The following is a 26,439-nucleotide window of genomic DNA, read 5'->3' on the forward strand; positions in this document are numbered from 1 at the left end:
TGTGGGGACCAAACATTTAGAGCGAGACCAAGATATGAATACAGTAAGCAGGTTCAAAGAGTTATAGGTTGTAGTATCTCTTCGCTGATGGAGAGGCTTGCACATGATAGAGTGGCATGGAGAGCAACATCGAACAAGTTTTCTGACTGAAGACTATTACAGCAACAAATACAACTACTTATGCATTTCTTTATCACGTAACGTCTGAGGAAAACGGAATGCAAGCAAATGAACCAAACTAATTTACATTAAGAAATGCAACGTTTTAACTTGAGATATCAACCCTTTGAGTCTCACCCATTACAGTGGCTCTGTTTGAACAAAGATTAAATAAAGCACAGTATAAACATTTCCTATTTGATCAGAACAGGCAATGAGCCACTACTAAAACACTGTGAAAGGAATGGGTAACGATAAAAGTGTTGTTGTTGTTGTTGTCTTCAGTCCTGAGACTGGTTTGATGCAGCTCTCCATGCTACTCTATCCTGTGCAAGCTGCTTCATCTCCCAGTACCTACTGCAACCTACATCCTTCTGAATCTGCTTAGTGTACTCATCTCTCGGTCTCCCTCTACGATTTTTCCCCTCCACGCTGCCCTCCAATGCTAAATTTGTGATCCCTTGATGCCTCAAAACATGTCCTACCAACCGATCCCTTCTTCTAGTCAAGTTGTGCCACAAACTTCTCTTCTCCCCAATCCTATTCAATACCTCCTCATTAGTTACGTGATCTATCCACCTTATCTTCAGTATTCTTCTGTAGCACCACATTTCGAAAGCTTCTATTCTCTTCTTGTCCAAACTAGTTATCGTCCATGTTTCACTTCCATACATGGCTACACTCCAAACAAATACTTTCAGAAAGGACTTCCTGATACATAAATCTATATTCGATGTTAACAAATTTCTCTTCTTCAGAAACGCTTTCCTTGCCATTGCCAGTCTACATTTTATATCCTCTCTACTTCGACCATCATCAGTTATTTTACTTCCTAAATAGCAAAACTCCTTTACTACTTTAAGTGTCTCATTTCCTAATCTAATTCCCTCAGCATCACCCGATTTAATTTGACTACATTCCATTATCCTCGTTTTGCTTTTGTTAATGTTCATCTTATATCCTCCTTTCAAGACACTGTCCATTCCGTTCAACTGCTCTTCCAAGTCCTTTGCCGTCTCTGACAGAATTACAATGTCATCGGCGAACCTCAAAGTTTTTACTTCGTCTCCATGAATTTTAATACCTACTCCAAATTTTTCTTTTGTTTCCTTTACTGCTTGCTCAATATACAGATTGAATAACATCGGGGAGAGGCTACAACCCTGTCTCACTCCTTTCCCAACCACTGCTTCCCTTTCATGCCCCTCGACTCTTATTACTGCCATCTGGTTTCTGTACAAATTATAAATAGCCTTTCGCTCCCTGTATTTTACCCCTGCCACCTTTAGAATTTGAAAAAGAGTATTCCAGTCAACATTGTCAAAAGCTTTCTCTAAGTCTACAAATGCTAGAAACGTAGGTTTGCCTTTTCTTAATCTTTCTTCTAAGATAAGTCGTAAGGTCAGTATTGCCTCACGTGTTCCAACATTTCTACGGAATCCAAACTGATCTTCCCCGAGGTCTGTATCTACCAGTTTTTCCATTCGTCTGTAAAGAATTCGCGTTAGTATTTTGCAGCCGTGGCTTATTAAACTGATAGTTCGGTAATTTTCACATCTGTCAGCACCTGCTTTCTTTGGGATTGGAATTATTATATTCTTCTTGAAGTCTGAGGGTATTTCGCCTGTCTCATACATCTTGCTCACCAGCTGGTAGAGTTTTGTCATTACTGGCTCTCCCAAGGCCGTCAGTGAGTTTGAATTGAGATAGCTGAGGTTACTTCCGTAAAAGAGTATATTGAGTATATTGATAAAAAACTACAATCCTCACGTGCTTTCTGTTAGGATAGGAAAACAGAACTTGCATTTATGCTAAGTGCACACAAGATTAAGGAATCAGTTCACATAATATTAATAAATTATCAACAGAGCTGAGAATAAATAGTACGAAATAATTTCTTAATTGCATGGAGCTACAACTCTGCGTATTCCTCATCCTCTTCATAAAGTTTCATTCAGTCCCCCTTCAGCGCGGTTTACCGCCATCTTCTGACAAAAAGATCTTATGTCTTTTTCCACATCGTCTATCCATCTCTTTCGTGGCCTTCATCTCACTTTCCTTCCACCTGTCCACCCTTCAAAAAACTTTTTAGTTGTTCTTCCAGTACCACCTACGCACTTGTCCAAACCAAGCTATTCTGCAATTTTTTTATTGTTTTTGCAATGTCATCTCCTAGTAAGAGGGAATAAAGCTCAATGTTCGTTCTATATATCCATAAACAATTTTATCCTGAACTCCCCCCATAGACCTGCTCAGAATTCTGCGTTAAAGTATCCTAAGCTGATGTTCATCGTTACTCCTTAGCGTCCATGTTTCACATCCGTATGCTACATCTAGCCAGATCATGACCTTATAAACTGAAAGTTACAGTTGTCTATTTGATAGTCTAGAGGCCAACAATTTCTTAAAAGAGCGGAAAAATCTATTACCACTTAGAATGAACAGTTTAATTTCAGTCCTGGAGTTTGTTCTGTTACTATTAGATACCGAATAGTCAAAGTCGAGCTGACATTTTATCCAAGTTATTTTCCTTCCTGGTGAAATTCATGTACTTACTTTTCATTTAATTAATAGTAAGGCTTGACACTCTTCTTCTACTAATAACTGCGACATCATCGCCATATGTACGTATCTGGGTTGACTTTGTGCCTAAGTAACCAGATACCTGAAGCTTTCTCCTTCGCCTGTCTTTTACAAATGCTAAATCATTTACTGAGTTCTGCATCCACTTGCATTGAAGCCTTGGAACCAACCAATGTTGCCTGAATGAGTGAAACATACCTAGATGGTATGCCAAGCAGTAGCAAGTCAGTCATCATTTTTACCCTAACGACTATCGAAGGCCTGCTTGAAGTCTACGTGGTGGTCAAGAAGCTCCAAAACTCTCATACGCCTTTTCATGGATTTGCCTCGTCACAAATACCAGACCTGTTGTTTACCTCTTAGACCAAAATTCACGCTGATATTCTCCTGCATATCTAACTAGCTTTTTGTAGATAGTGCGGTAATTCCTCGGTAATTCGAACAACATGTGTTGTCTCCATTCTTAAGTATCGGTTGGATTACATCCAAGGTTCAGTCTTCCAGAATTCATTCCTGATTCCATACAAACGTGATAAATTTGTGGATTCGCCTGTGGAAACCAATTTCCCCATTTTAAACAGTTTTGCAGTTATTCCATTAGTTACTCGTGCTCTGTAGTTTTTGAGACAGTGCACTGTCTTCTGTACTTCTTCTATTGTGGGATCTACTATTCTAGATCTGCAACGTACTCACTCACTACAGAATTCTGTTTGCGTTTTCTCTCCATCTATCCAGAACTTTATCTGTCAAAAAATTTCTCTCTTTGTCCCTACAAGCCGTTATTTTGGTCTTTTTCTTGAGTTTGTTCTTCAGTTTCGTTGTAAAACTTTCTGCTCTCATTGCTTTAATAGCGCTCTTCCATATTCTCTATCTTTCTGATTATGAATTCCCTTTCATTTACTCCCATATATATCTGCTGCGTTCATTCTCTTTCAGTTTCATAATTCCTTGTTTGATCTTGGCTTTCGCTTTAAGAACCTGAGCCTTGCTTGCTTCTTCTGTTTCACTGCGATCCTACATTCATCATGATATCAGTCTTCATTTCTAACTCCTTGTTCCCCCAGTGTTTCATCCACACTTGTCAAATTGGCATTTTTAGTACAACTACATTCTTTGCCTATATACTCTTCAGCATCTTTTGCTTGTAACTCCTGTCTTAGTATATTCTGACATGATCGAACAGTATGCCTATATTTCTGTTGTTCTGAATCCCATACCTTTACTCTGATACTGCTTTCTTTGATACGGACAGTAAGTTTCGGTCTCGTTTTGGCTCCTACTACATAATGATCAGAATCGGAATTAGTTCCTCGGAAAGTGCCAACATTTTCAATATATTCCTACCTTTTCGATACCAATATATGGTCTATTTGGTTTTCTTCACTTGTTCTTGGATTTTCCATGTCACTTTGTAGATATTCTTTCCTTCGTAAACGTCTACCCACTGTCTTTAAATTGTTCGGAGAAGCGAATTGGGCAACCTCATAGCGTTATTACTAGTTTCATCGGGTATGGTTCCCTTACCAAACACGTTTCTGAACGTCTGTTCTTTACCCTTCTGGCATTTTAGTCACCGAGAACTATTTTGGAACGATATGTAGGTATTCTGTCACAAACCTCCGGCGGCTGACCATAGAGAACATCTGTCATATTTCATATGATTTTTCTGCTGGCGCATATACATTCAGGAAGGTCGCGTCTGGAATTGTGTCTTTGATGCACAAAGTACATATTGTTGTTTATCAGTGTCATACGTTGTATATTAGCGATCCTGCATAAATATTCCAAAACTGATACAGACAGTAAAAGAAGTAGGAAGCTTCTTCGACAGCAGAGTGACTGAAGGCGGGATTCCGTCTGCGCCACCAAATCAACTGTGAGAAGCCCCTGTGTCGTTTTATCTGCAATATCCGGTGCTACCTGCTAGTTGCATGTGGCGTAGCGGTGGACCTTTTTTTGGTTCTTCCCTCGTCTGTACTCGTGGTGTAGTCCTTGGCAGTGTGTGGACCAGACTCGTCGGTAAAAAAGACTCGTGCGGTGAAAAAATTCGCCGCTGATTGGGCGCTCGGCGAAATGACGTATGGAGCAGCCGGACAGTCCCTTAGTCTAGTATTTTTCCGGCCCGGTCCCGCCTCAGCATGAGTAATGGAGGCTTGGAGCTGTCATTTGAATTTCAATTGGCCGGCCCAGTTACCGCGCCGTGCAACCAAGAATAATTTCCCGCGAGCATTTTTTCCTCCCTTTTTCAACAGAAAGCTTTGACCACCTAAGAGCCCCAGTGCTTCAACGCTCCGTACGTAATGAAGCTGATTGACAGTCGTGAGCGGCAGCTGCTGATTTTGGTAATTGGCGGAACGTACTAGCATGTAAGGCACTGACGAATCCGCGGGTAATGCTGGCGGCTCGCAGCGAATTATTTGTACGGATATTCTGAGTCGTGTGCGAAAAGCCAGTCGCCGATGCGAATTCTTTTTCCGGTATCGGTTCAATGGTTTCAACGTCTATTTCGTACAAAATAGCTGAAGGTTTTAAAGAAAGAATTATCTTCTAGTCTCATTTGCATTCACAATAATCGCCCGTTCTGTTCACTAATTCCCCGCACACTTAACTGGAAAACACCGCCTTGATCATAGGTACATTTTTCTACATTCTTGCTTCGTTTCACAGATAATGCGTGAAAAGAAAGCCTCGCTATATTGTGAGGGCATTGGGTGCAGCGTCGTGTGAAATCGTGAAGGGGATTCGTATCAAGACTACCTCAGTACCCGCTAGTTCACTCGGATATACTATGGCCTACACAGTGTTTCTGTTTCCCCTTATCAGATTTTTATGTCGTTTACAAACTGAAACACCGTTTAATTAAGACTATAGAAAAATGGTCTTTTCCTTATGTACTTTTGACCTGAAAGTTATTGTAAGAGGTCCATGATTAAGGAATTTGTTGCTAGCGCACTCGAGCAGATGTAATTTCGATGGATTGCTCACGCGCTACCCGCGATATGTAAGCTACAAGAGAATCTGAGACCAAAGAGCAGTGTTGACTGCAGTAGGAACTGTGTAGCAGTAGGAGTAAGTAGTTGCTAGCTAGCAGTCGTGTGTGTGGAGTTGGCTGGGCCGGTCGTGGTGGAGCGGTGGCGGAGCCTGGGCGGTATAATATAAGGTAAAAGCAGCCTCGCGCATATGTAGTGTTTTTATATCATGTCCCATGTAAATGTTTTTTTAAAAATCTCTTAATAATAATCTTTCTCATAAAAAGTAACTTTTGACAATCATTCATTTCAATTTAAAGATTTTACTAATTTCTCCAATGCTTGGTCATCCTGTTTATTGTAAAGAAAAATCAGTTCTTCCTTTTTATACATGACAAATCTATCTGCCAGCATTGCACTGCGCTGTGCCAGAAAAGTTTAGTTTCATATAGGGGCAGATATATATGCGTTATCCGGCGACTAGACTGAGGTAAGAATTTTCAATTTATTGAGTATGATCTTTCAGGGCCATGACGCAGCACTGCTGACGTCCAAAATTTACCAGGTTAAATTGACAATCAATTATTGAAAGGTTATAAGTGAGCGACAATTTTGTCGAGAGATTTGTCACATTGTATTATTGGTAGGTTACGCTAAATGTCAATTCTATACATATTTTCACTGTTGGGTAGTTACGCTAAATGAAAATATTATTTATATTATTTTATTTTGTGGGGAGGTTATACTTGGCAACCCTGCCAGGATCGCATTTTTGTGAATTTCTGAGAAGCAGTCAGTTATGTCTGCTCTTATTTACTTAATTTTAAATGTAGTTTGTATCTGGCGCAACGCGTTTACTAGCTTGTCACTCTTTCTTTCACAGGTCATCGGCAATTTATTGCTCTTTGTTGTAATTGTATTTGTTCCATTTTTGCTTTGTCTCTGTTTCATTTTGTGCTTTACTTTGATTTGTGAAAATGCCGGGAAAAACTGCTAACAGTACATCGCGATGTACAATGAGTGGAAACGCTGACTCAAATAATTTGACCGATCATAATAGCGACAGTCAGTGTAATATTGATAATCCTCTAATTACAGATAATCAGTGCGTGCCGATCACTAGTAATGATTTTAATGCTAATGATGAGTAAACAAATTCAAATGTGTCCTCAGTTAATTTAACGACAATTGATGACGCGGCACGTTTCGTTACAATGAACGCTGCAGTGTTAAACACACCTGATTTGCAAAATTTACACAGTGAACACATAAATGTTTCTCACGAAGATGAACAATGTAGTGAAAATACGTCAGATTTATTTGATTCCGAGGTAGTGACCCACAGTGCACATCCAATTAGCAAACCTTTTCGTGAATCACTCAATGACCAAATGGTTTCACAAAACGTGACAAATGCAGATACACCATCACGCAGTACAGAGAATAGAGTCGGTAATTTTGGCTTGGATCAAGTTGTAGCATTATTGCAACAATTTAATGAAAAACAAGACGACAATTTCAAACGACTTAATGAATCGAACAAACAACTTAATGAAAGTTTCAAACAGTCGAATGAAAAACACGACAGGTCGATCAAACAAATGAATGAGAACCTTAAACAGATTAATGAGCTGATTGCAGCCGTTGCTGTGCAATGTCATAATACTAAAGAACAATTACGTGAGGAAATTAAGACATGTGCTAGGAATAGTAGTGAAGAAATTAGATCCGTTGCACAGGAATTAAGTAATACACATGCAGCCACTACAAAATTACTTAGAGATGAAATTAGTGCAGTCGCTAAAGAATGTTCTGAAAATGCAACACAGTTACGTGACGAATTTAAATTAATGTCATCAGAACTTTCACGCACACTGGATGCGAAAGTAGACACGAAATTTGACCAACAGAATAGCCAAACTGACGAGAGTTTTAATCACCACCTACAAAACAGTGAAACGCGTTACCGTAATTTATACAGGAACAGAACAAAGTAAAGAAACAAGTCATGGAAACAATTATTGCACAGAGACAGGAAGATAAGCGTAAGTTATTTACGAAAGCAAAAATATACGTAGACAACAACATTGCTACATTATCAGATGAAATCAAACAGTTGAACACCGGATTGCTTGATGAAATCGCCGATCTTAAAACAAAAACAGACACACACACATTAGACTTTCAGACAATGACCAACCACTTGAAGAGTTGGAACTAATACAGGATCCCGATGCCATTAAAGCAGACGTTAAGAAATTGAACAAAACCACACATAAAAAACAAAAACAAATTAATGCTTGTGACACTAAAAATGACGATCACGTAAAAGCACTAACTGAAAAATCTGATGAATTGGCCAGTCGTATTGATGTTATCGAAAATAACAATGACATCAAATCAGACGATGCTTCACCAATTTCGTTCAATCAAACACCCGAATTCCAGAACTTACAGCAGACAATCTGTGAGATAGGTTCGTCCAATAATACATTACGTAGAAAATTGTCATCTTTACAGAAAGAAATGACTGAAATGAAAAATGTTACAGCCTTTAACACATCACAGCATACGCCACTTTCCGAACATTTCTCACACAGCCAGTATAATTTAGGTAATTTACAGAGAGTACGTGGCTTAGATTCCGAACTGTCACAGATAAACAAATTAGCATACAATTCTGAACCTGTTCAGACATTCCGAGACGATAATTTCTTATTATAAGCACTTTCTATCCGGGAGAAAATTTAAGGTATTTAAGAAGGACAGAACACAAATACACTCTTTGTACTGGATACGACAATTTGCTTTTATATTTTGACCAGCTTGGCCTGTAAAGCAGAAACTAGAATTGGACTGGATACAAGAATTTTTTTTGAATTTTTGCCGGTATTGCCTATAATGCAGAAACTAAAATTTATTTGCAGTGCGTAAGAGACCTCAGAGGATTCATTACGCTTCGATGAATATGTGCCGTAGCGTGCACAGGGTCCCGAGCCGTAGTTGTGCTATTTCATCTTTAGTTTTCTCCACTGCTGCCTTCTCTTTTACTATCCTTTAAATCTATCAAAACAGTTCTTCAACTATCGATCTATCTAAGTAGGAATTAGTAAAGAAAACCTGATACGACAATTTTTACCTTAAAGTGACAATTTTCATTAGACACTCCAGAACTACCAGCGTAATTTTAATAACAGACAAAATTTTAATCATCAGTATGTGTAAAATTGTCAACAATCGCAGACACATTTTGCCAACAATAGAGGTTTTTTCCCCACAACAGCAACAAAACCAACCGGTTAGCAAACCTAACCAACAATGTAATGTGCAAGGGCGACCAAGCTTTAATGTTTCGCCGCCTACACTTATAGCGTCGGCTCCACCAAATAGTAACGCACAGCAACAAGGAAATCACTACGTACAGAAAACACACCATTTCAACTCATATCGCAATGTGCCGTATAGCAACTATTATTATGACAGACGTAAAAGTAAAGAGCACAGTTTTCAGCATACGTTTAATAACAGTCGATCTTACCAGCAGCATAATCAACCACAACAACAGATTATCATGAATGAACTTGACAGTCGGTATCATCCCGAACCTAATACGTCAGGAAGAAATAACAGAACAGTACAAATAGTCGAGATGCCACAGCATCCTCCCGCAAATAACAGCACGCCAGGAAGAATTTGACTAGAGACAGTACAGGTTGCATCTTCCAAAAACGTAAGCACTACTTTTGACAAGCAAAATGTTGTTCACAAAAATGTTATTACTTTTGACGACATCCCAGACACACTTTTGCATGAAAAACCAGTTATTCAAAAAACCATTTCCCATCCTGTCACTGAAGTAACGATTGGATCATCCAAATTTTCAGCAGTAATCGATCCTGGATCATGTATGTCAGTCATAAACGAAGAAACTTTCAGCGAATGACACACTTATCATTTGGTATTGCAGGTCATACGTTCCAATCAAATTTTTCGATTGTTCCCTTATTGACAACAGACCTTATTTTAGGTACGAATTTTCTGGTACAACACGACGCAGTTATTGACATTCAAAATTCCTATTTAATGTTAACGGATGAAAATGTACAACTCGCATTAGAATTTCAGCACTCTACATCAGCAGAAGAACAAACAATTAATCGGACAGAGGTCATTTCTGCATCACGTAACGTAGACTGTCATTCGACATTGTTCACCGATACGTACGCACACAACTACACTCCTGGAAATGGAAAAAAGAACACATGAACACCGGTGTGTCAGACCCACTATACTTGCTCCGGACACTGCGAGAGGGCTGTACAAGCAATGATCAAACGCACGGCACAGCGGACACACCACGAACCGCGGTGTTGGCCGTCGAATGGCGCTAGCTGCGCAGCATTTGTGCACCGCCGCCGTCAGTGTCAGCCAGTTTGCCGTGGCATACGGAGCTCCATCGCAGTCTTTAACACTGATAGCATGCCGCGACAGCGTGGACGTGAACCGTATGTGCAGTTGACGGACTTTGAGCGAGGGCGTATAGTGGGCATGCGCGAGGCCATGTGGGCGTACCGCCGAACTGCCCAACACTTGGGGCGTGAGGTCTCCACAGTACATCGATGTTGTCGCCAGTGGTCGGCGGAAGGTGCACGTGCCCGTCGACCTGGGACCGGACCGCAGCGACGCACGGATGCACGCCAAGACCGTAGGATCTTACGCAGTGCCGTACGGGACCGCACCGCCACTTACGAGCAAATTAGGGACACTGTTGCTCCTGGGGTATCGGCGAGGACCATTCGCAACCGTCTCCATGAAGCTGAACTACGGTCCCGCACACCGTTAGGCCGTCTTCCGCTCACGCCCCAACATCGTGCAGCCCGCCTCCAGTGGTGTCGCGACTGGTGTGAATGGAGGGACGAATGGAGATGTGTCGTCTTCAGCGATGAGACTCAATTCTGCCTTGGTGCCAATGATGGTAGTATGCGTGTTTGGCGCCGTGCAGGTGAGCGCCACAATCAGGACTGCATACGGCCGAGGCACACAGGGCCAACACCCGGCATCATGGTGTGGGGAGCGATCTCCTACACTGGCCGTACACCTCTGGTGATCGTCGAGGGGACACTGAATAGTGCACGGTACATCCAAACCGCCATCGAACCCATCGATCTACCATTCCTAGACCGGCAAGGGAACTTGCTGTTCCAACAGGACAATACACGTCCGCATGTATCCCGTGCCACCCAACGTGCTCTACAAGGTGTAAGTCAACTACCCTGGCCAGTAAGATCTCCGGATATGTCCCCCTTTGAGCATGTTTGGGAATGGATGAAGCGTCGTCTCACGCGGTCTGCACGTCCAGCACGAACGCTGGTCCAACTGAGGCGCCAGGTGGAAATGGCATGGCAAGCCGTTCCACAGGACTACATCCAGCATCTCTACAATCGTCTCCATAGGAGAATAGCAGCCTGCATTACTGCGAAAGGTGGATATACACTGTACTAGTGCCGACATTGTGCATGCTCTGTTGCCTGTGTCTATGTGCCTGTGGTTCTGTCAGTGTGATCATGTGATGTATCTGACCCCAGGAATGTGTCAATGAAGTTTCCCCTTCCTGGGACAATGAATTCACGGTGTTCTTATTTCAGTTTCCAGGAGTGTATAATACACCAGGCGAAGCCTACTATGACGTTATGCAGATGATTTGTGATAAAGTAAAAGAAAGCAGTGCAAATACAATCGTCGAACGTACTCAACTACGCAATATTCTTTTACATCAACCTCCAGTTTTTGACAACGTCCCTGGTACTATGTCCGGTTTCATGTATGCATTTCAAGTTAAACAGCACGATACAGTTAAAGCCAAACATTATCCCATTCCATACATTCGCAGAGAACAAGCTAAGAAAGAATTGCAAGCTATGCTTGACCAAGGTATTATTGAACCTGCAGTTACTCACTACATAAACCTACTCCATATTGTTAAGAAAAAGGATGGATCACTTCGCCTCGTACTTGATTCGCGTCACATCAATGACATTATTGTTAATGAAACAGATCGCCTACAAATACTAGAAGATCTTCTACAGAAATTTCATACCACATTAGATTTGAAATAGGGATTTTGGCAAATTCAGCTCCATCCGAACTGCAGAAAGTACACAGCAATTCTCTGTTTTGGTGAATGTTATCAATTTTCCAAATTACCGTTCGGTTTAACAATTTCTTCAGCTGCATTTATTCGCGGATGGAATTGTATACTTCCGACAGAACTAAAAGACAGAATCACAACGTATGTAGACGACATTCTTATTGCAGAAGCTAACTGGTCTGAACATAATCTGATTCTGGAACAACTGTTGCAAACTTTTCGTGCACAAGGACTCACAGTTAATCTTACCAAATCACACTTTGGCAAAACTTCTATAAAATTTATTGGACATATAATTTCGGCAGAAGGCATTGCGCCTCACCCAGAAAAACTTCAAGCTATAGGTGACATTACTGTTCCAACGACGAAGAAACAACTAAGCAGTTTTCTGGGTTTAATTAACTTTCTCCGTAAATTTATTCATTAATCTGCTTTAGACACTCCTCGATTATGTCAATTGACGGGTAAAAACACTATTTGGATCCTGGGATAGCGAAGCACACTCCGAATTTGTTAATTTGAAACATGCCTTGTTGAAAGCACCTCTTTTATCACACCAAGATCTTGCTAGAAATTTTTCCATTGCCACCGACAGTTCTAACACCGCTTTAGGCGTACATATTTTTCAGGAAATTGAAGAAGATGGTACTACAGAAATTAAAAACATCGCCTTTGCAAGTCGCATTCTGTCACCTACTGAACGCAATTATTCTGTCTCAGAACTTGAAACATTATGTGTTGTATGGGCATTTACGAGATTTAGGCATTTTCTTTGTGGAAGACATAGGCCGTTTACACAGACCATAGAGCTATACAGTTTTTACTTTCCGCAAAATTACACATGACAGGTTAAACAGATGGAAACTTTATTTACAGGAATTTAATTTTACAATTGTTCACATTCCCGGTACACAAAATATTGTAGCAGACGCACTATCCCGTTCTCTCAGCAACTATCAGCAAGATATCGCAACCAACTTCTGCCACGTAAATTGTTGAAGTTGCATTTGAAAATTTTATTTCGGCATAATTACGATACATAGCACAAGAACAGAGCAAAGACAACGTGTGGAAGTAAATTAAACGCCTTTGTCAAGATAAGAATAATTTTACCATTAGAAGTCATTATACTCTACGGAATAATATTCTGTTTCGCCGCTTTCACCCTGACAACTGGTTATTATGTATTCCTGACGAACTTGTTAACAAATTAATTTGGTGTACTCATTTGAGTTAAGCACATTATGGAGCCAGAAAATTTTTTCTCATACTGTGACAGAACTGTTATTTTGCCAACATGGAGAAACATATTTGACGAGTTTTAGCATCATGTAAAATCTGCCACAAAGCTAAATCAGACACGACTTCACATATTCCTCCGTTACATCCTATTGTACCAATTAAATTAAGACACATGGCCGCTGTAGACATTTTTGGTCTGATTCCCAGAACTAACAAAGGTTTTTGCTATATCTTTGTCGCTGTTGAACTCACTTCGAAATTTGTTACCTTCACTCCATTACGCAAAGCTACTGCTAAATCTGTTTCGAATGGATTTGTAAAACATTTTCTGTTGCATGTAGGGCATGTATCGAAAGCTATTTCCGACAATGGACCACAGTTTCGATCTGCGTTATGGACATGTATGTTACAAGCTAGAAACATTTCTCCGATCTATATATCCAAGTATCACGCTTCCTCGAACCCTTGTGAACGACTACTGAAAGAAATTGGTAAACTATGTAGAATATACTGCCATAAAAACATATTGATTGGGACACACACATACTCTCATTCCAGGATGTAATTAACTCCATACCAAATGAATCTACTATGCTATCTCCGACTGATATATCGAAAAATGTTGAACCACCTAACAAAATTAAAGAATTCGTATCTTTTCCTACATCTCGTCGACTACGTCACCATAAAATAATTGACATTGCGCTCAACAACATCAAACGTGCACCAGAGCGACGGAGAAGACAGCAAAAACAGGTTTCTACACGCCGTGACTTTCACATTGGACAGAAGATATTAGTACGCACGCATTATTTATCCAACAGAGGAAAGAGTAGATGCAGTAAAATTGAGCTTCTTTACGCAGGTCCATACAGAATTTTCAGCATTCCTCACCCCGATATAGTACATGTTGAAACTTTGAGAACCAGAAAAAGCAAAGGCAATCACCATGTCTCCAATATTAAACCCTTTATAGAATGGACATACTTTCTGATTTATCACATTGTAATGCCTTTTCCGGTTATTGATATGAACACTTACTAATAATGATCGTATTTTTTCTTGGCAAGTGCCCGGCAAGTTAAGGTTAGCAGGTCGCTTTTCTTCTCGTTAGACATGAGACAGTGCATATTTTCCATTTTTTGTGTATGTATGATTGTTTTACCATCGAAAGTAGAATTTTTGTCTGAATGCACTATGAAATGTTTAAGATGTAACAGACACCAGTTGACTTTGACATTTTGCCTTATGATATCTCAAGATCTTGGCTATTCTACATTTTTTGTAACTACATTATGATACTGTGTGTACATTTTTTGCACTTGAAAACTATGTCTTTAACGTAATACGTTTTCTGTCATGCTATGCTGTATGCTTAGTCGTATCACTAGAAACAAGTTTTTATTTAATGGGTATATGATTTAAATGCAACATATTAATCCTTATTCATCTTTTCCAGAAAGCAATAACGTGTAAAAGAAATAATTTATACAACCACAGTGGTTTACTATGAAATAGCAGTTTCACCTTCGGAATGAACGAAAGAAAATGCAATACCTTGTCATCAAGAGTAAATGGATCAGAATTAACAAGGATTAACAAGAATATACCACACACACTGTATAATAGCAGTCTTAACTAATTAATTTTCTTTCAGAATACGAGACGATTGAGCAAACTGTTAGACAGAACTACACATGTTAATTTTAGTGATGAAATATGCTAGAAGTAAGAAACTCTATACTATGAATAGCTGTATGAAGTAAATGGTAATATGAATAATTAATAATGAAGTGTCTATTTATTGCAGATGATAATAAATGATGATGAATAGTAGTATGATGAATATGGTAATATGAGTAATGAAGTTTTTCTTTGCAGATGAGGATAATGATGAAGTTTATACATTTTCTATTAGTTAAGAGATGCTATGTAGTTATTTAAGTATTTGTTGCAGTTCTTTTTGACAGTATGTCTTCTGTAGCATAGTATAATGAGTGAATGTTTCGGGAAAGACTGCTAGGGTACATACATGTTAAGTAAACATTTCATTACCTTTTAATTCGAACTTCACTACTTTTCAGCATAATATGCATTTCTTCTTTTAGCTCAATAATCCACTTTGTAATGTTTCTAGGAGAAGCTATTCATGAAATTCATGTGCTATTAGCAGATATTTATTGCATTTTCTTACCCAGTTGTGTCTATCAATTATGAATGTGATCACATATACTGTACTTGTTTCATAACCTTGCTGCAGCTGACTCTTGACGAATGACATTATTAATCCTTATTTCAAGCAATAAGTCAAAAGCAAATATTTTCATCCCCCAGCAATTAATTATCGATCAGAACGCAATGCATTGCTGGCACAAAAATTTTTTTATTGCCAGTCCCAACTATTACCAGTATACAACTAAATAATGCTACCAGTTTAAGATATATTTCTAGTCCGAAATATAATGCAAATTTCTCTGATGTATTGATTCCATTATGTCTATGTATTATTGTACTACAGACCTTAAGTAATAGTGACAGTGTGTTACATTTTAAATATGTCCTATGTCACTTGAATGATTTGTTCTGAATAATACTGAATGATGTTTTATAATAATGCACAAATGCTATGCCAATGATTACTGTAATGAGATGTATTATGAATGATCTTTTGTAACACTGCATAAATGCAATACCAGTGATTACTGTTATAAGATGACTTATGCATAAATGCAGTGTCAATGATTACTGTAATGAGATGACTTGTACATATATGCTATGCCAGTAATTAACTCTTGTTTTGAATGATGACTTCTGAATAACGCAAAAAAAATGTTTAGGAAGTGGCCAATGAATGCCACTGATTACTGTAATGAGATGTCTTATGATGCTAGTGATACTATAATGAGATGACATGATGCCAATAATTACTGTAATGAGAAGAGTTATGAATGATATTTTGTGAATCTGCATAAATGGTATGCCAATGATTATTATAGTGAATGACTTATGCATAAATGCTATGCCAATAATTAACTCATTTTGAATGATTACTTCTGAATAATGCATACAGCAATGCTTTGTAACTGGCCAATGAGTGCCAATAGTTACTGTATTGAGATGACTTATGAATAATGTTCTGTAATACTCCATACATACTACTTAAATGCTGTGTAAATAGCCAATGAATGCCAATAATTATTCAAATCGCTTGATGCACTAATGTAATTCTCAATGATTACTAACATAAGACTTAACGTCCTTCACCTTCTGACCTAATTACCAGCAATTACTGCAATATCCATATGTCCTATCCATCCTCATAATCATGGAGCACTATATTTGGTTTTTGCACTAATTCTCTTTTGATGTGAGAGTATGGATTCCATAAGAATGTGGTGTTGACATAGCAAGCTGTCCACCACCTTGAATGATGGAGATGTCATTATGGTCCTACTGTTTGGTGTACCTAATGTACTACCAAAATGATAACATTGAATAATAATACAACATTTCAGTGTCTTGGCTACACTGATAAATACTTAAGGCAAAAGAACTTCAGAGTTGCTAACTTGGTGTTGTGCTTTTGTAGAAAGATATGGACTTTCAGTGCAGCTACGTGCAACCTACTCTGCTACAACCACGATGCAATCCTTTCCATTCCTTTCCTAGTTCCTATAAAATGGTGAAGATATATACAGTGCGTTTAAGTTTTTCCCAAATGATAAAGACATATACAGTGTGTGAGCACTTCATTTCATTTGTTAATATGATCAGTTGTCCTAAGTATACTAGAGACTTCTACAGTGAGTGCACTTTATTTCATTTGGTAATGATTTCAATTCATGTAAATATGATAAAAACTGTGAGTGTGCACTTTATTTCAGCTGTTAAAGTGATTTGTTCATGTAAAGATGCTAAACTTTTACAGTGCGTGTGCACTTCATTTCACTCCCTGATATATTTAATTCATGTAAAAATGCTAAAAACTTTTACAGTGCGTGTGCACTTTATGTTATTCGTTAATATATTTTGTACACCTTGTGTCATTTCTTGATATGTTCTGTACTCAGTGCGTCTGCACTCTATCTCATTTCGTTATATGTTCTGCACTTATCAATAATGTATATACTCTGAGACTGTAGACTTAGTAACTAAATAGATTATAGAAAAATTTGTTGCCCATGGCAAGTCCAATAATTTGTTGCTAGCTCACTCGAGCAGATCTAATTTCGATGGATTGCTCACGGGCTACCTGCGATATGTAAGCTATAAGAGAATCTGAGACCAAAGAGCAGTGTTGACTGCAGTAGGAACTGTGTAGCAGTCGGAGTAAGTAGTTGCTAGCTAGCAGTCGTGTGTGTGGAGTTGGCTGGGCCGGTCGTGGTGGAGCGATGGCGGAGCCTGAGCGGTATAATATATCCTGATTTCTCCAATCCTTGGTCATCCTGATTATTGTAAGGAAAAATCAGGTCTTTTTCTATACATGACAAATCTATCTGCCAGCATTGCACTGGGCTGTGCCAGAAAAGTTTAGTTTCATGTAGGAGCAGATATATAAGCGTTATCCGGCGACTAGACTGAGGTAAGAATTTTCAATTTATTCAGTATGACCTTCAGGGCCATGACGCAGCACTGCTGACATCCAAAATTTACCAGGTTAAATTGACATTCAATTACTGAAAGGTTATAGTGAGCGACCATTTTATCGAGAGGTTTGTTACGTTGTATTATTGGTAGGTTACGCTAAATGTCAATGCTATACATATTTTCACTGTTGGGTAGTTACGCTAAATGAGAATATTATTTATATTATTTTATTTTGTGGGGAGGTTACATTATTCAGATAACTGGAACCCAAGATTTGGTTAATCACACCTTTTGCTCCATTGTGGTGATATTTACACATTTACCCTACATCTACCCAAATTTGAAATACTAGTTTTCAAGGGACGGATGACCTTTGAAGTCTGGTCTCTTCAACCCCACAAACCATCCAACCATCTAGTTGACTTCTCCAGATGTCATTCAGTCAAGATGCTGTAATCAGTAATGAAACAAAGCAGTAGGCCCTGCCTGAAACATCGACTCTTAGACAATGTGTCTACTAGTGTATTTTAATACGACAATATGCCATCTTAGGCAATTTGTAACACTTAACACTTGATAATGGCACTTTGAAGCCGAAATGATGATTGTGTAAGTGTAAATGTAACACAGTGAAAAAACAAGTCTAATGACGGTATGGAAGTTAAAGAAATATATTATGACTGTGGCCCCACATTATGAAAAAATTATTCTTTATTGAACCTTTCTTCCATTATGATTTAAATGAAACAAAGAGCAGAAGAATAATGTTGTGGACTAACTGAATGTGACTGAATGTAGATGGAGTAGTTTACAATACAATAACGCGAAAGGCAGAGCTCCCGAGTTCGCGTCTCGGTCCGACACACAGTTTTAATCTGCCAGGAAGTTTCACCATATTAGCTACTTCCGGAAACATATTCCCAGGTGTCTCCAGTCGTGCACAGGGGGCTGAATTACTTCAACACGTCGTCAGGCAAAGAGACCGTCGACTGTCAAACACAGCAGCAGATGAACGCCTCATTGTGCTACAGACACGAAGGCGCGCACGTCAAACAACAGGTGCACTTGTGCCCTCTGAAATGGTACCATGAGCTTACGGACTGGACCAACGAGAAATTGGGTCGCGAGCCTCCAGGAGAACATATTCAGTCTGAGGAGTGATTCTGGAAATACTATCATGTGGCAAGAAGTGCGAAACGTAATGCATCGAGGAACATTGTCGATAAATCATCGCTTGGTGTCCAGGTAGTATGGTATGGGAGGAACGATTTTACATGGGCGTCGCTTGCAAGACTCAACTAGGAGCAACGCTTCTGAAGATGTTCAGCGGAGTTCTGGACGAAACAAAAGAGACAGAAGAGTTTCGTGGATCATGACCTTATATCAAGAAAGGTTTAACAGCAGCAATGTGGCCCAGTAGTGAAAGCCTTCATTGTATCATTACATGGGCGTACTGACTTTCAAATCTTTGAACTCGGTGGATTCCCCAGTCAACGTCATTGTGGCAGTGTACTCCTTTCCCTTTTGCATCTTTCCTGGCTTTTGGGCCTGACATGACTTTTATGGATTAGAATACGAAAACACATCTTACAGTGGAAGTAAAGAAGCTCTTTTGGAACGAGACGATATTTGGCCAATGGACTGGCCGACGCATTCCCCTGACTTAAATCCCATCCAGAACGTTAGGGATGCGCTGGTGAGACTTATTGCAGAACATCCACATGCACCAACAACCATGCAGCAGTTTTCAACTGTGCTGATGGAAGTGTGGAAGCCCTATCACAAGAACTCTTACCAACCTTGTGGTCAGCATGAGTGTGTGTTGATGAGCATGTACTGGTGTTCTTATAAAGAAACATGTAAAGTTCAAGGACCATCCTAAGTCACAATGATTTCAGTTTAAGTATTTCCTTGAATAACTGTGCCATTCCTGTTTATCTCACAGGGTATTTCCTCCTGTTACCATCTGTGCCATACAGTGACTGTGTATGGTCCCAGTTTTGTGGAACTGTATTACTTGGCAATGACACACATTTCAATAGTTACTTTCGTCCTTAGGTTTTGTACACCGATGGGTTTGAGTGTATACGAGAGGTCTTCAAAAATTAAGTAAAATAAGTCTTCCCACACTGAGGTCATTACGAAACAAAAGTGATGCGTTGTCGGATGAAGGTACGTACCCTGGGTACCACATAGAGACAATTCTGCCTCACTATCTGCGAAGAGAAAGCCGGAAAAACGGCCACTTGACCCAAAGTTGATGTACACGGGAAAGTATTGTTCTTGTGGGAAAAGCGTCTACAATGCAGACATATTCACAGTATATTTCAGGCGGTATATGGACGTGATGCTATTTTCCGCCCAGCCATAGCGAAACAGTGTCAATGGTTTGACGACGGATGCGCAGACGTGAGTGACAGAGGCTGGGAAAGCCAGCGACATTGACCATAGGTGACAATGTCCAGGAAATCAAGGGACTGATTTACAGCAATCGAATATGTTCCCCCAAAGGCGGACGGTCACGGGAACATTCTCCGATAGCTGTGTGGCCAAGGCGCGGATTTCTATAGTCGAGGAAATGAACGATGGTTAGAAAATTCCGACTTATATTTACAGAGTCTTGGTGACCAGGTAGAAAATACTGTCATATGTGTATTCAGCTGAAAAATACTGTGCGGCCATAATAAAGTGTAACTAACTTTTTGAAGCCACCTCACATCTCTTAACTTGATAACTTCCTTAAAAACCTTTGAAATCTATATTTTCCTTCAAACTTGTCAAGGAACTGATTATTTATGTAGTGCTTTCATACTAAGAAGCATGTGGTTCAAATGGCTCTGAGCACTATGGGATTTAACAGCTCAGGTCATCAATCCCCTTGAACTACTTAAACCTAACTAACTTAAGGACATCACACTCACCCATGCCCGAGGCAGGATTCGAACGTGCGATTGTAGCGGTCGCGTGGTTCCGAACTGAAGCGCCTAAAAACCGCTCGGCCACCACGGCCGGCTAATAAGGATGTGTCCAAAGCGTGATCTCCCAGACCACATGCCAGAACTGAGAAGAGAATAAGAGGGCAGTTAGATGACGATCAGATTGACTCGAAAGGCAAAGGCACAAGCGAGGTAGTTCTGGCACAAGCTTGGTAATGGAAGCAAGACTTACGAGAAATCAACATACCTGCAAAAAAAGCGTCGACTGTGTGAAATCGTACAAATTCAGAGAAGAAATGGGAAGAAGTTGTAGGGGAAGATGTCTAATATACAATATGTGTAAGAACTCAAAGGGAGCAATAAGAATTAAAGGTGAAGCATAAGATGTTCGGATTCAAAAGGGGGTAAGACTGGGATACAGCCTTTCGCTTATACTGCTCAGTCTGCAAATCGAAGAAGTAATGACAGAAATAAAATAAAAGTTCAAGAGAGGGATTAAATTTTAGGTTAATGGATATTAGTGACAGAGATTTAGGAACCAGGTTTTAAATTGTAAGACATTTCCAGGGGCAGATGTGGACTCTGACCACAATCTATTGGTTATGACCTGTAGATTAAAACTGAAGAAATTGCAAAAAGGTGGGAATATAAGGAGACGGGACCTGGATAAACTCAAAGAACCAGAGGTTGTACAGAGTTTCAGGGAGAGCGTAAGGGAACAATTGACAGGAATGGGGGAAAGAAATACAGTAGAAGTAGAATGGGTAGCTTTGAGGGGTGAAGTAGTGAAGGCACCAGAGAATCAAGTAGGTAAAGAGACGAGGGCTAGTAAAAATCCTTGGGTAACGGAAGAAATATTGAATTTAATTGATGAATGGAGAAAATATAAAAATGCAACAAATGAAGCAGGCAAAAAGGAATACAAACGTCTCAAAAATGAGATCGACAGGAAGCGCAAAATGGCTAAGCAGGGATGGCTAGAGGACAAATGTAAGGATGTAGAGGCTTATCTCACTAGGGGGTAAGGTAGATACTGCCCACAGGAAAATTAAAGAGACCTTTGGAGATAAGAGAACCACTTGTATGAACATCAAGAGCTCAGATGGAAACCCAGTTCTAAGCAAAGAAGGGAAAGCAGAAAGGTGGAAGGAGTATATAGAGGGTCTATACAATGGCGATGTACTTGAGGACAATATTATGGAAATTGAAGAGGATGTAGATGAAGATGAACTGGGAGATATGATACTGTGTGAAGAGTTTGACAGAGCACTGAAAGACCTGGGTCGAAACAAGGCCCCAGGAGTAGACAACATTCCATTGGAACTACTGACGGCCTTGGGAGAGCCAGTCCTGACAAAACTCTACCATCTGGTGAGCAATATGTATGAGACAGGCGAAATACCCTCAGACTTCAAGAAGAATATAATAATTCCAATCCCAAAGAAAGCAGGTATTGACAGATGTGAAAATTACCGAACTATCAGTTTAATAAGTCACAGCTGCAAAATACTTACGCGAATTCTCTACAGACGAATGGAAAAACTAGTAGAAGCCGACCTCGGGGAAGATCAGTTTGGATTCCGTAGAAAGACTGGAACACATGAGGCAATACTGACCCCACGACTTATCTTAGAAGAAAGATTAAGGAAGGACAAACCTACGTTTCTAGCATTTGTAGACTTAGAGAAAGCTTTTGACAATGTTGACTGGAATACTCTCTTTCAAATTGTAAAGGTGGCAGGGGCAAAATACATGGAGCGAAAGGCTATTTACAATTTGTACAGAAACCAGATGGCAATTATTAGAGTCGAGGGACATGAAAGGGAAGCAGTGGTTGGGAAGGGAGCCTCTCACCGATGTTATTCAATCTGTATATTGAGCAAGCAGTAAAGGAAACAAAAGAAAAATTCGGAGTAGGTATTAAAATCCATGGAGAAGAAATAAAAACTTTGTGGTTCGCCGATGACATTGTAATTCTGTCAGAGACAGCAAAGGACTTGGAAGAGCAGTTGAATGGAATGGACAGTGTCTTGAAAGGAGGATATAAGATTAACATCAACAAAAGCAAAACGAGGATAATGGAATGTAGTCTAATTAAGTCGGGTGATGCTGAGGGAATTAGATTAGGAAATGAGACACTTAAAGTAGTAAAGGAGTTTTGCTATTTGGGGAGCAAAATAACTGATGATGGTCGAAGTAGAGAGGATATAAAATGTAGACTGGCAATGGCAAGGAAAGCGTTTCTGAAGAAGAGAAATTTGTTAACATCGAGTATAGATTTAAGTGTCAGGAAGTCATTTCTGAAAGTATTTGTATGGAGTGTAGCCACATATGGAAGTGAAACATGGACGATAAATAGTTTGGACAAGAAGAGAATAGAAGCTTTCGAATTGTGGTGCTACAGAAGAATGCTGAAGATTAGATGGGTAGATCACATGACTAATGAGGAAGTATTGAATATGATTGGGGAGAACAGAAGTTTGTGGTACAAATTGACAAGAAGAAGGGATCGGTTGGTAGGACATGTTCTGAGGCATCAAGGGAGCACCAATTTAGCATTGGAGGGCAGCGTGGAGGGTAAAAATCGTAGAGGGAGACCAAGAGATGAATACACTAAGCAGATTCAGAAGGATGTAGGTTGCAGTAGGTACTGGGAGATGAAGAAGCTTGCACAGGATCGAGTAGCATGGAGAGCTGCATGAAACCAGTCTCAGGACTGAAGACCACAACAACAACAACGGATATTAGTGATAACGTTATTATCTTAACTGAAAGTGAAGGGAATTACAGGACTTGGTGAATCGAATGAACAGTGTAATGACTACAGAATTTGGAACAGTATGGTAAAATGAAAAAATATAAAAGTAATGAGATGTAGCGTAAAAGAAAAAAATGTAAGTTCTGCCTTCTTGCTCTGATGGACCAATCGAGAACAACCGACTGCCGTGTCATGCTATCCCAACAGCGTTCTGTATGTGTTATGCATGAGAGTGGAGTCAGGTCAGTGGTCTCTCGGCTGTTGTCGGCTTTCTTGACCTTGCAACCGCTGCTTCTCATTGAAGCAGCTCCTCAACTGGTCTCACAACGTTGACTGCACCCTACACCGGTCGTCCACCAACTAAAAACCCCTAGTAGTATTAAAAATCAATCGCGGTTCAGTCAGACAACTAAGCCACGAACGGGGACAGAAAAATTGAGATTAGCGTAAACATAAACTCAAAATTAGTGAACACGAAGTATACGAAGTAAAGAACTTCTGGTGCTTTAGAAGCAACACAGTATGGTGAAGCAAGGAGGACGTAATAAAGAATAGACTAGTGAAGCAAAGAGCGAACTGCTGGATAGGAAATGTTTGTCAGTTTTACTGCAGCGGGTAGAGAGACACTGTAATGGACCGCAGACATGGCTTTCTTCGCCACATCTTATCACGTGGCGTGCTCCCCTGGTCTCCGGAGCGCGATAAAGCTAATTTATAGAGTCAATCCAGGGTCGTATCCAGATTTCAGATTACATTGTGGCAAAGTACGTGCCGGTTACCTTTTTGTTGACGACCTCCGCTGCCAACTCTGACTACGTTAGGTGTTTGGTTGGGCTTCTCATAGCAATACGATGGACTTCGGATTCATTCACGGATTTGACCGTTTCACAGCGTCCATTTTCTTTTATGTAACAGAAGCGAGCTTGAATTAAGTGTTATAAGCTGAACTCTCCGCCTGCACCGAACTTACAATCAGTATTTTTGTTGAAATAAAGGGAAAGGGAGCAGCGTTTCTGCGCTTGAAGTATTACTTCTATACTAGAATCCGTATAAAAAGAGTAACTGACGATTTTATTGTATATGGAAAGAAGGAAAAACAGGGTATTATAACATGTACAATATGATTCCTGGTAAAGGCTAAAGTTGTTTACCTTCAGCCCTGTTAATGAACTGAAGTTTTTGGCCTCCCTCCCTATATATTGTTTGCTCACGCTTCGTTGCGGTAGTTTATTTTGCGTCTACTGGTTTTGAATAAAGGACGTTTAATAGTGGGAAGCTTCAGTGCAAAATATGACGGTATTGTCTAGGAGGAAAATGTGTCTACTTTATACATGTTATAAAGTTGCTCAAATTTAAGTGGAAAAGTGTCGCTTTGAAAGGATAACAGTACAGATCATTTTACTTCGTTTATTGATTTTGTAAGTAAAATGCTTCCTAACAACGCCTAGACGCAACTATGCTCGTAAGAATTGTTTCCCTTTGCTGTATTGCTTTCGCAAATTAATCTTTCACGCTAAGACAGTCCATGGCAGCATTTATAACTGATCAGGTAATTATATGTTTCGTCAGTGGAGGTAACTGATTAAGAACAACGATATTGGTTTGTCCACTGATTTCGTATGTAATTACGCAAATCCTCCGCGAGTAAACCCAATGATCACTCAGTGTCGCCCAACTAATCAACCAAAAATCGTCCAAATTGATATCTCATCTGCATAACGTCAGTTAAATTTGGGGCGGATCGACTACGTACGACCGTTCCGCATGTTACCCTATGCCTATCTTACCAACCTTACATTCTGGTGCGTGACCGGTAGTGCTTAAGCACTGTTGTACATAACAAAAAGACAGTTCCCAGAGGCAGAGAGAGCCGCGTGGGGATCCAAAAGTGCCAGAGAGCCAGCGGTGCGTAAGGGGAACAATTTACTACGTCAAACCACTATTGATTGAGTGTGCCACACAAGTTACTGAGATACTTAACCGACTAAGATGTGACTGACATATCTCATAACTGACTTGAACGTTGATCAGTGAAATAAGTACCACCATGGCAATATGGCTGACTATTGGGAATTGAGACAATGTCCTCCTCCTGTAACAGATAGCTAGAATTCGTGGAACTTCTCTGAAAGAGTAAAAATTAAGGAAACACCAATTTAACTAAATCGAACAGAAGATGTTTGATGTAACGCTCTTGGTAGACTTGAGATGCTTGCGTAGTAACGAATAACTCCAAAAACATAGCGAAATAGCAAGTCAATGGTTTTCACTCGTTCGGGGAAACTGCTGTTACCTCTCGGGCCCATACTTGTGTGGAAAGTATAAGTGTCCTATAACGTGAATAATTAAGGAAATTTTGGAAAAAAGTCAGGACCCTGTGTTGGAAATACACTCCTGGAAATGGAAAAAAGAACACATTGACACCGGTGTGTCAGACCCACTATACTTGCTCCGGCCACTGCGAGAGGGCTGTACAAGCAATGAGCACACGCACGGCACAGCGGACACACCAGGAACCGCGGTGTTGGCCGTCGAATAGCGCTAACTGCGCAGCATTTGTGCACCGCCGCCGTCAGTGTCAGCCAGTTTGCTGTGGCATACGGAGCTCCATCGCAGTCTTTAACACTGGTAGCATGCCGCGAGAGCATGGACGTGAACCGTATGTGCAGTTGACGGACTTTGAGCGAGGGCGTATAGTGGGCATGCGGGAGGCCGGGTGGACGTACCGCCGAATTGCTCAACACGTGGGGCGTGAGGTCTCCACAGTACATCGATGTTGTCTCTAGTGGTCGGCGGAAGGTGCACGTGCCCGTCGACCTGGGACCGGACCGCAGCGACGCACGGATGCACGCCAAGACCGTAGGATCCTACGCAGTGCCGTAGGGGACCACACCGCCACTTACGAGCAAATTAGGGACACTGTTGCTCCTGGGGTATCGGCGAGGACCATTCGCAACCGTCTCCATGAAGCTGGGCTACGGTCCCGCACACCGTTAGGCCGTCTTCCGCTCACGCCCCAACATCGTGCAGCCCGCCTCCAGTGGTGTCACGACAGGC

This window comes from Schistocerca gregaria, chromosome 6 (assembly GCF_023897955.1).
Source record: "Schistocerca gregaria isolate iqSchGreg1 chromosome 6, iqSchGreg1.2, whole genome shotgun sequence".
In the NCBI taxonomy this organism is placed as follows: domain Eukaryota; kingdom Metazoa; phylum Arthropoda; class Insecta; order Orthoptera; family Acrididae; genus Schistocerca; species Schistocerca gregaria.